The sequence below is a fragment of the Halichoerus grypus genome, chromosome 6 (genome assembly GCF_964656455.1).
Source record: "Halichoerus grypus chromosome 6, mHalGry1.hap1.1, whole genome shotgun sequence".
NCBI lineage: Eukaryota > Metazoa > Chordata > Mammalia > Carnivora > Phocidae > Halichoerus > Halichoerus grypus.
Window position 1 is genome coordinate 149,489,748 of NC_135717.1, and position 11,135 is coordinate 149,500,882.

The 11,135-nt window shown below is 35.2% G+C and overlaps 1 long non-coding RNA gene across 1 annotated transcript in view; it reads left to right on the forward strand.

The window, feature by feature from the left end:
- The window catches only part of LOC118538985 (uncharacterized), a 30,442-nt gene extending 19,514 nt beyond the window's left edge, over window positions 1-10,928 (forward strand). Inside the window, exons 2-3 of the long non-coding RNA XR_004918874.2 lie at window positions 7,279-7,421; window positions 8,056-10,928. This is a non-coding gene — a long non-coding RNA (uncharacterized LOC118538985). The remainder of the gene's footprint in view (window positions 1-7,278; window positions 7,422-8,055) is intronic.
- The last annotated feature ends 207 nt before the right edge of the window (window positions 10,929-11,135 follow it).

Below are 11,135 nucleotides of genomic sequence, written 5' to 3' on the forward strand. Positions count from 1 at the left end.
ATATAGAAAAGACAGGATAAATGTTTTTTTTCTTTACCATTATTTATCACCTTCATTGCCTTTATCTGGATTATTCTAGCAGAATTCTAATTTTAATGTGGGGCTCTTCATCTCAGGGTTTTGAGTTTGAGCACCACATTGGGTGTAGAGATTACTTAAAAATTAAATCTTTAAAAAAAAAGTAATTTGGTAGCTACATATAGTGTAAGTTAAATGGGCAAAAGAATGATAGCAGGAAGGTCATCTAGAATTCTGAATACCTTGACTGTTTTGGATATCATTGGATGACAGAATTGGTCAGACCTATCTGTTAAGAGTAATCTGGTAGAAGGGCACCTGGCTGGCTCAGTTGGTGGAGTATGAAGCTCTTCATCTCAAGGCATTCCTTTTAACCAAATGTGATCCGACTTTTCATTTGAATTTCTAAAGTACTTTTAAGTTACATTTCTAAGGGCAATTAAAATTTTTTGTTGCAATGTTTTTTGATATAGAGGATGATAAATGGGATGGGTGGACCATATCTTACGATTAGAGCCATGCTTCTAGTTATACCCTTTAACATTTTTTTCTATGCACATACAATATTTGAAATAAATGAGCACATATATTATTTCCTTTAGAGAAGTAGGAACATCCTACCAAAGATGCTGTCTGCTCCACCCAGATCCTCTGGAGCTTGCTTACCAGTTCTGGGCCCATGGTAGTCTCTGTACTTGCTGGAGGCTGCCCTTGGGCTACCAGGCAGCTTTGCTGTACATGGAGGGCTGTAAGGACTTGGGAGCTGATGACGCACGAGAGCAAGTTACAGTCAATGAATGAGTGGTAAATGAGTGGTAAATTCTCATTTGGTAAATTCACCTCCAGAACTCCTACCAGGATCAGGCTGAGTCTGAGACTTTGCCTAAAATTTGACTGTGCCTTTTGGGTGTGCTTGTCCTACTTCCTATCAGTTTCTGTTAGACTCCTTCCTTAATATGTCACATGCATGTAAATCCATGTCTCAGGGACTACTGCTGGGAACCCAGCCTAGGACAATCAGATATGTCAAGCCAACCTTTCTCTTGGGTCAGTCGTGAGTATTAAGCACTTATCCTTGAAGTACTCTTCTCTGAGCACTCTCTTAAATATCTTCATGTACTTTATATACTCACGTTCAAATGTGAGAAAAATGCTAGTGACTTATCACCACTTTCTCTGGCTTTTAGAAAGGCAGTGATAAAATTGCAATGTCCATTAGCATTCTCTCTCTCAAACATGAAGTAAATATCTAGCCAGGAACAGAGGAAAAGGAAACAAAGAGCTGAACAAGACTGACATAATGGGGGGAGAATTTGTGACTGTCTCAATGTGATTCTCTAATCAAATAACCTCAGGCTTTATGTAGAGTCAATGAAATTTCATGATAAGGAATAAAGTTAAAGAATCCTCAAGACCCTTAGCATTTAAAAAAGAGATTTTAAATCATTATAATTAAGACAATGTCAAACATAATATATAGGCTTGCAACTATTTTGTGCCCTGACTTTTACTAAAGAAACAAGTAAATAAACAAAAGCACTTCTTGTTATTAAGGTTCTTCAACTGCTTGTAATCCATGGGGAGATAAGCTTATAAAATAAGCTAAAAAATAACACAGGATATTCTATAATCAGATTCACATGGTCCATGTTGTAGACATTTAAAGAAGCATGTGACTATTCTGTATAGAAGTTATCAGGAAAAGTTTCACTGAATATTGACATTGGAATTGAGTCTAGAAAGTTGTAGTACCTAGGGGCACATGGGTGGCTTGGTCAGTTAAGCATCCGATTCTTGATTTCAGCTCAGGTCTTGATCTCAGGGTCATGAGTTTAAGGCCCGTGTTGGAAAGTTGTAGCACCTAGATAACGGAAGGTCAAGCATTCCAAGTAGAAGTTATGGATAAATGCTAAGACTAGAATAAGGATACTTGGTGTGCTTTGGGGAGAGGAAGCATTAAGAGGAAAACTGTGACCAAAGCAAAAGACATGGATTGAGGAATCATGTTCTAATAGTTTTGTTTTTTTTTAAAGATTTTATTTATTTGTTTGACAGAGAGAGAGAGCGAGAGAGAGGGAACAAAAGCAAGGGGAGTGTGAGAGGGAGAAGCAGGCTTCCCACTGAGCAGGGAGCCTGATGCGGGGCTCCATCCCAGGACCCTGGGATCATAACCTGAGCCGAAGGCAGATGCTTAACGACTGAGCCACCCAGGCGCCCTTCTAATAGGGTTTTATATGATTGGATAGGCAGGGCAAGGTCAGATTAATAGAAAATCTTGAATGCTAGGCTAAGGACTTTGGACTTGATAAGAAAGGCCATGATGAAAGACTATAGATTTTTAAGCAAGTAAATAACATGATATTAGAGGTTTTATAAAGACTAACTTGGCTTTGTTGTATCATAGAGATTATTGTAGAGTTTAGTGTAATAGAGTTTATTGCTGAAAATTTGATGGAAATTGCAAATCTGTATGAAGATAAAGACCTAGATCTGAAGGAATGACAAGGTAGAGATAAATACTAGAGACCATAAAAAGAAGAAAAATGCCAGAACTTGGTAACTGATTATTAGGGCTGGGGTGGAGAAAAGACTAGAAGATGAGTCAAAGGTTGAAACTATTGAATCATTTGGAAAATATGGTGGGAGAGAATGAAGCTGCACACAAAGAAAGCTTATTCAGGTGGGGATTGTGCCTTCATTTGATTTTGTAACACTTGGAATTAAAGCAAAATGTTCTGGTGGAAATGTCCTGTTGGCATCCTATTTCCCAAAAATAAATATGGAACTAAAGCTTGACTAAAAAATCAGTGCTGGAAATACAAAATTTGTGCTGATTAAGGTAGATATGTGAATTTAAGCATTGGATACAAGTGGATACATTCCTAAGAATGGAAATACAGAGAGAAAACAGCTAAAGATGGGAAATTGAGCCCTATTAGCAGCCCACTTGAGTTAGGCTTAGAAATGTCATTACATCTGAATGGTAATTGAAGGTTATATGCTCATTTACTAAAAGACAGAGCCTGTTTTGTTAGCTTAACATGACAAGAAGCCAGGAAATGTAACCTTCTCCAGGGTGTTCTCATTCTGCTTTGGTTCTTTAGAATTCCCTCATTCCTCCTTTGGGGAATGTGGAATAGGAAAGGCAGCGAGAAGGGTAAGAGGTATCTGCATTTATTCCTACCCCCCCACCTCATTCCGTACTCTTGTTTTCTACACATTGAGATCTAGAATGAATTCTCATTGTATTCATATGTCAAGACCTCAATTCCTCTGTACTGGGGTAGTATATGACTTCAGTTGGACAAACTCACTATCTTTTGTTTTTTGCTTTTTATTTTTTTCATGTGATGACAGAAGATAGCACCTCTGCTTCTGCTTCACAGGGACCTACTGAGGACTAATGAGAAAAACTTGGGAGGGCCCAGGGGATGAATATCTATGGATATTTCACAGTATACTCAGGCAGCTTATTATCTTTAGTTCCAGTAAGAATAGTCTATTGGGGATAAGTTCAAAGTCCATGGAATCTGGTGTTAATACAAAGTGACTCTGGATTTTGCAAAGGAATATGTTTTTGAAAGCTCTAGAACTCAGATGTTTTATGAATATAGTGATGATGATAATAAAGCTAATAATTATAAATCATAACTCTATGTGTTAGAAATTTGTCTCCTTGATGATAAAATTGTTCCCATGCTATTCGCCTAAATTTTAATTAGAACATGATGTTTTAAATTGCACTGAGATGATAGTCTGTTAAGACCATACAAATATGAACTATCTCCATTTCATACTTTCTTAGTTACAATCACTGTGTCATTGGCTTTCTTCTCCTTCCAAACGAGATTGATTTTCAAGAGGAAAATTTCTCAGGTAGCTCTTGGACCCGAAGAGAAACTGGCAAGTGATATAAGACTCCTGTTGTAACTTCTGTTGTGATTTCAGCACAACCCTCTGAAAAAGGTTTTACCATATGTGAGAATACAGTGACCCACAGGGAAATTTCAAAAAAATTAGACTACTCTGATATAACAAAGCCTTTTCAATCCTGTAATCAGTGGCCATTTAAAAAGAACAAGTGCACAATTTGGACTGTCACTCAAGGACTAAAATACCAACGAGGTGATTTTAGATTTGTAATGTCTCCCCATAAATTATATAATAATAACTTTTAAAAATCTGATGCAGAATATATATATTTTTACTTCTCTGGGACAAGAACATAGTGAATCAAGAATTATTGTTGTTGATAAGGTACAGAAAAAGCTTAGCATTTAGAGTAATATCTACATTTTGGCCCTTTCATTTAAATATCCTCTACTGACAAAGACATTTTTAGTAATGAAGGAGGCTCTAGGGGAAGTGGAAAGAACCTGAGCTTACAGGTTAGTCCTGGATTCAAATTCTCACTTGGCCACTTTCTGGTTTCTTGGCCTTGAATAAAATATTTAATATGATTTTCATTCTTTTTTATTTCTTGATCTATAAAATGAGGAATAATAATGACTACTTAACAGGGTTTGTGCAGACTAACTAAATGTGCTTGGCACATAGTATGTGCCTAGTAAAAAGGGAGAATCCTTTGCTTAGAGATATAAAAGTTCATATAACATTGCTCTATGATTTCTTCTCTTGATGATTCCCCATTCTAGAATGTTAGCTAATGAAATGATCTAAGGATAAGAGTTAAAATGTCAGTGTTTGTTTTGTATGAATAGCTGTAACATCACACAGAAAATACACTTTTTGGAGATTTTTGGTGAGTTGATCTTTAAAAAAGAAAATGGAAAAATATGAACTGATAAAAAGTCTTACCATATTTAGTTTTCAAGTTGGGTTCAGAGTTATCTGAGTTAGAGGAAACATTCTGACATTCAGGATTTTTCTAAGAGCCACACAAACCCCTAGCCAATTTATAGGTAGATACCTACCTACCTAAAGCACTTAGCAGAGTATTACTCAACAAAATTGTCCTCCCATTGCCCCTCCCTGTCATCCCAGCAAACTGATCGTTTATGTTCAGTAAAGACCATTTCTCTTTGTAACTCTTCTTTTCTGTTATTATTTAGGTCATATATAGCAAGGTGTCCAGTTGCTTTGTTAATAACTAATTGATCTTTCCCTCTTTGGGCTAAACTGCCTTGTTAGTATGAGATCAGCGGCTCTCAAATGATGTTTCCTGTATTTGGACTTCATTAGAATCAACTGGGATATATGTTTAAAATACATATTCCTGAAGTTTACCTCAGTCTTCTAATCTCTGGGGATAGGATCAGGAATCTTAATTAACAAGCTCCACAGGCGATTCTGATGTGGAGCTGGGTTTAGAAACCGGTGACGTCTTGACCTGTCTTTCCTGATTCTAGATTCTAAATCTCCATCAAATTCTTGATTTTCTAGTGAGGCTTTTAAGTATTATGGGCATATTTATTCTCCCAGCCTCTGAGGGAGGATGAGAGTTCTGGTAGACCTCTTTTAGCGGTTGTTCAGGACAATCTGGGCCACAGAAGACAATTTCGTGAATCAAGCTGGAATTGAATTCTCTTTGGGTGGCCTCCAAATTTTTCATATATCAATTTTTCTGCAGTTCTTAAGAGAGACAAATTAGTCTTAAAGAATTATGACTTGAAAAAAAAAAAAGAATTACGACTTAAGGTTTCCCTGAATATGTAAATATTGACAGTGCATAGAAGTCTTCACTCTGATTGCTTCACTTCTATTAATGACATAGGTTACTTGATTTAGTCCTTTTTTCAATTATATATACATGTGAACAATTGCTTTTCAATTGCCTTTGGTTGGAAATAAAAGTGTCTAATTTATTTGAGGAACAGATTTCCATCCTATTAACCTTTGATATGCTATGGTATTAATTTTTTAAGTTCTCAGTACAAAAGGAATACATACACATTATAGAATATCTAGAAAGTATAGAAAATTATAATGAGACAAACTGAAATTACCCATAATTCCACTACTCAGAAACAATACTCAAGACTTTGCTGTAATTTTTTCTAGTTGTATGTGTACACAGACATATGCAAAAACAACTATTTGGGGTATTTGCCAAATATGTAATTTTAACATTTCTTTCCCTGCTTAATATTTTACATTAACATTTTCTCATATTATTTAATGTTCTTTAAAAACAAACAATTTTAATGGCTACATGTATACAATGTGAATAGACCATAATTTATGCAATTGCCTTATTTTTTAAAAAGATTTTATTTATTTATTTGAGAGACTGAGAGCACAAGCAGGGAGGAAGGGCAGAGGGGGAGGGAGAAGCAGACTGACTCTCTGCTGAGAAGGGAGCCTGATGATGGATGACATGGATGATGTGGGGCTCAATCCCAGGACCCTGTGATCATAACCTAAGCCGAAGGCAGGTGTTTAACCAAGTGAACCATCCAGGTGCCCCTGCCTTCCTATTTTTTATATGTAGATTGTTTTTAACTTATTGCTCTTATAATCATCCTATAATAAGCATTTTTAGAAATAAATTATTTGAATATCTTAGCATTTCTCTATAGCATTTTTTCCTAGGTAGAACTACTAAAATGGTCTGAATTTTTAAAAGTTCTTGGTATGTATTACAAACTGTTTCTCAGAAAAATTAAAAAAATCAACACCAGAACTGTATGAATGTCCATTTTTGATATATTACACTTTAATAGAGTTCTTATCATTAAAAAAACCCTTCACTAATTGAAATCCTTGTTGTTTTAAATTGTTCTTTAAATATTTGTGAAGTTGAATGCTTTACATAGGTTTTTTGAGCCAAGGATATTTCTTGGACTGTAATCTGTCTTATATTCTTTTTGTAACTTTTTTCCTGAGAGTATTACTACTTTTCCTTATTAACTTATAAGTGCTTTCTCTGTGTTAATTACATTGGCTTTTAATGTCATATTGTTTGTAAATATTTTCTGGTTTGGTAGATTTTTTAAATCTGTTTGTGATAATGACACAGTTATCAATGGTGTTAGTAATGTTATGTTTCCATAGTATAAATAAAGACTTATCCATGGTAAAAAGAGGTAGAAAATCCATATAGTACAGATATTTGATACATTTTAAGTATGTTTGTGTGATGCACAAGGTCTGGCTTTTTACCAATAGATGCCTCATGTAGAGCTAGCAGAGTGTTCATGGATTGTTTTACCTTCTCCATTTGTCTGGTGAGGAGATTCAGGTGAAATACGGGCATTATCTTTTTGCATGTAAAGCATTATTTTGTGTTTCACTTTCCAGAGAAAGAAAAAGAGACATGACATCCTTCCTCCGACTATGAGTCTTCAAAAATCCTGATTCTTGGGTCCCATCAGAGGCCTATTGAATCAGAATCTCTGGAGCTAGACCTGCAATCTGCATTTTATCAAGTTCCACTGCTGAGTGTTAAGTATTCTAAAGTTTTAGAACTACTGGTGCTGGGGAGTTCAGATGATCAGTAGTGAATTTTCTCTCTCACTAATAGCTTCTTTATTTTCTTCCCCTCAGTGCTCAGGTACTCAATTTACATTATATTAGATTGCATTCTTTATATGTTGGTTTATAAAAGTTTTTAAGGGCGTGCTAGGAATCTGAAGCTAGAGTTAATCTCATTCAAGGCAGGAGATGTAACACTTTTTTAAAAAATCTCCTTAAACCACTTTGCATAATGCTGCAAAAATTACTGACTCATAGGGATTTCAAAGTGCCAAGGAAGTTGAAACATCCTAATATTTTAAAAATATAAGCCTATTCTTTATATGAGGAAATGGAGGCAGAGAGTTTTAAATGTCTTTCAAAGTTTGTCAGGTGTCATGGTTTTTGATTTACTGTTTTTTGAGCTTCTGAATGATTAATCTTTCTGATATTAGTCCAATGATATTTTAAAAAATATTTTTATAAGACCTTTTACAAGTGTCCCTTTTGTAACAAAGGTATGAGGTAATAAATTTTTTATTCTATTTAATTAAGCAAGAATTTATTGAGAACAGTACCTAATCACAGAAAATTAAAAAAATTTTTTTTTGCTTTTGTCTACAGTGTGACCAGCTCTGTTCTTGAAATCATGGATTTATTGCTGTGGAAAGGAGCGCAGCCTTGTCCTTGAAGGACTTGCACTTAATTTTTGGCATTGCTCTTATATTATTTCATGTAATTTTATTTTCTTTAATCATACGTACCATAATTATATCTCTGAAGCATTTGCATTTCCCTTGTCTGCTTTAATACTATAACTCATTTATCTTTGTATATAATTTTATGTACTTTTCAAAGCATATTAATACACATGGTCTTTGGGGCACTTTAAGAACTTAGTATAAGATCAGTAGGTAATTTTTATTGACTGTATGCTACATGCCTGACTCCAAACTTCCCATGGATTCCATCATTGGATTGTCCCAATAATGCTGTGAGGTACACTGCACTATGTCCCACTTATCAGGCATAAAAACAGATCTGAACAAACTTAAGTAATTTATTGACAGAACCAGATTTTAGAAGCCAGTCAGTCTGACTCATGAGCCCATAGTCTTAAGCATTAAACTCACTGCTTCCCCAGTGCATAGGTAATCGTAACATAATTGGGCAGATAAGGAGATTCTTGTCAAACAACTTACATTGTTCAGATATTTATATTACAGGGCATATTGTGGAACTCACTCACAGTGCTCAGTAGAATATTTTCTGTGAGTGAATAGAAGCCCTGGATGGTGGTCAAACAGTGACCAGGACCTCCTTTGAAATCTCCAAAACCAGGAAATATTATTTCATTCGGTTATCTTTCTTTTTTACGTGTAGGCACCAAATAGCATAGCTACTAAGTATATAAAGCAAAAACTATAAAGCAAAAAAGTGGGAGATTTCAATATGCATATTCAAAATTAGATTAAGTAGGGAAAACAAAAGTAATGACATAGAAGAAATGAATAATATAATCAATAAAATCTATTAGTATTCCAATATGGAATTTTATATCCTTCAAATAGATCATGTAATTTTTAAAAATGTCCCTGGAATATTTACAAAAATTGATCATGTGTCTAGTCAAAAAGAAACTTTATTTTATTTTTTTAAAAAAGATTTTATTTATTTATTTGACAGAGAGAGACACAGCCAGAGAGGGAACACAAGCAGGGGGAGTGGGAGAGGGAGAAGCAGGCTTCCCATGGAGCAAGGAGCCCCATGTGGGACTCGATCCCAGGACCCTGGGATCATGACCTGAGCCGAAGGCAGACGCTTAATGACTGAGCCACCCAGGTGCCCCCAAAAAGAAACTTTAAAAACAAAAGTGGAGATTTTACAATCCATGTTCTCTGATAACTATACAATGAATTTGGACATTAAGAAACATTCCTCTTTAACTCTTGGATCAAAGAAAAAAATAAAAACAGAAATCGCAAACTATCTCCAAGGCAGCAAAAATGAGAACACATTAACTACAAATTTATGGAACATAGCAGAAGTTATATTCATAGATGAAATTCATAGCTGTAAGTGGTATCTTTATCAAAGGATGGCTAAAAATGAAGGTACCTTGTACTCATCTTAAGAAATTAAAATATCCACAAAATCAACCAGAATATATTAATAAATATAACACCTAAAATTTAAGAAATAGAAAATAAACCAAAAAAGCTAGAAAGGTTAAATAAACCTGGAACCCGGTTATTTGAAAAGATTAATAAAACAGATAAATTTCTCATAAACCCGATTAAAGAAAAAAAAAAGGAGAAAAATATAAAGGATTAGAAAGGAGAAATGAGTCATAATACAGATGTGGAAAAGATGAAAAAATCTAAGAAAAAGCTTCATGAAACTTTATGGTAACACATTTGATAACTCAGGGGAAGTTGATGTTAAAACAAATGTAAATCACTGCAATTGATCAAAAAGGAGGACTACTCTAGTATACTAAATGCTATAGAAAATACTGGAAAGGTGAATAAAAATAATCCACTGAAGAAGTTAATAAGACCAGATGGCTTTGTGGCTGAGTTTCATCAAATCCTTAGAAATCATCCATTCAAGTATTTTAACTATTCCAGATCACAGGAAAAGGTGTAGATTTTCTCCACATTTCATAAAACCAGCATAATCTTAACACTTACTAAACACAGTGCAGATAAAACACAACAGTCCCACCTCTTACGAATATAGCAGCAAAAAATTTCAAATTAAAATATAATCAAACGGAGCCCAGCATTGTATCAAAACATACACACCATAATGCACTAAGTAGGATTAATTCCAGGAATGCAGGAATGATTCAAAATCAGGAAGACTACTATGTTGAAGGAGAAAAGTCACGTGATTTTACTACAGAAAGCAAGATGGAGTCACTCATGTCAAGAAGTGCCATAATCAGGAAAGCAGTCAAGGTCATTGCAGCTAAGACTAGATATCACCAAAACCAGCAGAGTGGCAGTGCTAAGGACTGATAATCGGTAAGGCCATGTGAACCTGGAAGAGCCAGGAGCTGATAATCACTTGAATCAGAAGAGGCCTGCAAAGGCCCAAGACTGATTAAATTCCTTTAGAAAGTGGGGACCTCTGCAGCAAATTGTCAGATCCTCCAGATGCTGACTCTTCCACGTCTGTCCACATGAGAAAGGCAACATCCACTGAAGGTTCTGCCTGATTGATCTCTGAACATAATAGAGACCCCGCCACTGCTTGAACCTAATAAGCGGCAAATGTCGGGGGCGGACCTGGGCCAGATGGAGTCCTCATCTCAACCACTGGGCTCATGCACTAATGTTGCCTTTGGTTTGTTAACTTCTTACCTCTTGCTGTATCTTGTTTCCTGGGTGACTTTGTATTGTACTTTGTTTTGTGTGCCAGTGAAACCAAGTTAAAGGCATACTGAAATGTCATTGAGTTTGGAATTCTGAATCTGCTTTGTAATTATGTTAACCTTGCTTTATGACTGAATAAAGCTGACATTGTGGAAAGATACAACTTGTGTATGTGCCTTTATCCTGTGTTCACAATGTTTACCAATAAAGATAAAATGCTTAGAAGGCACTTGTTAATATTTATCTGACAGTCCCAATAAAAAGTCTACATAAAATTGGAAAAGAAATTACTTATGATGAAGACCTATAAAAAACCAATAGCAA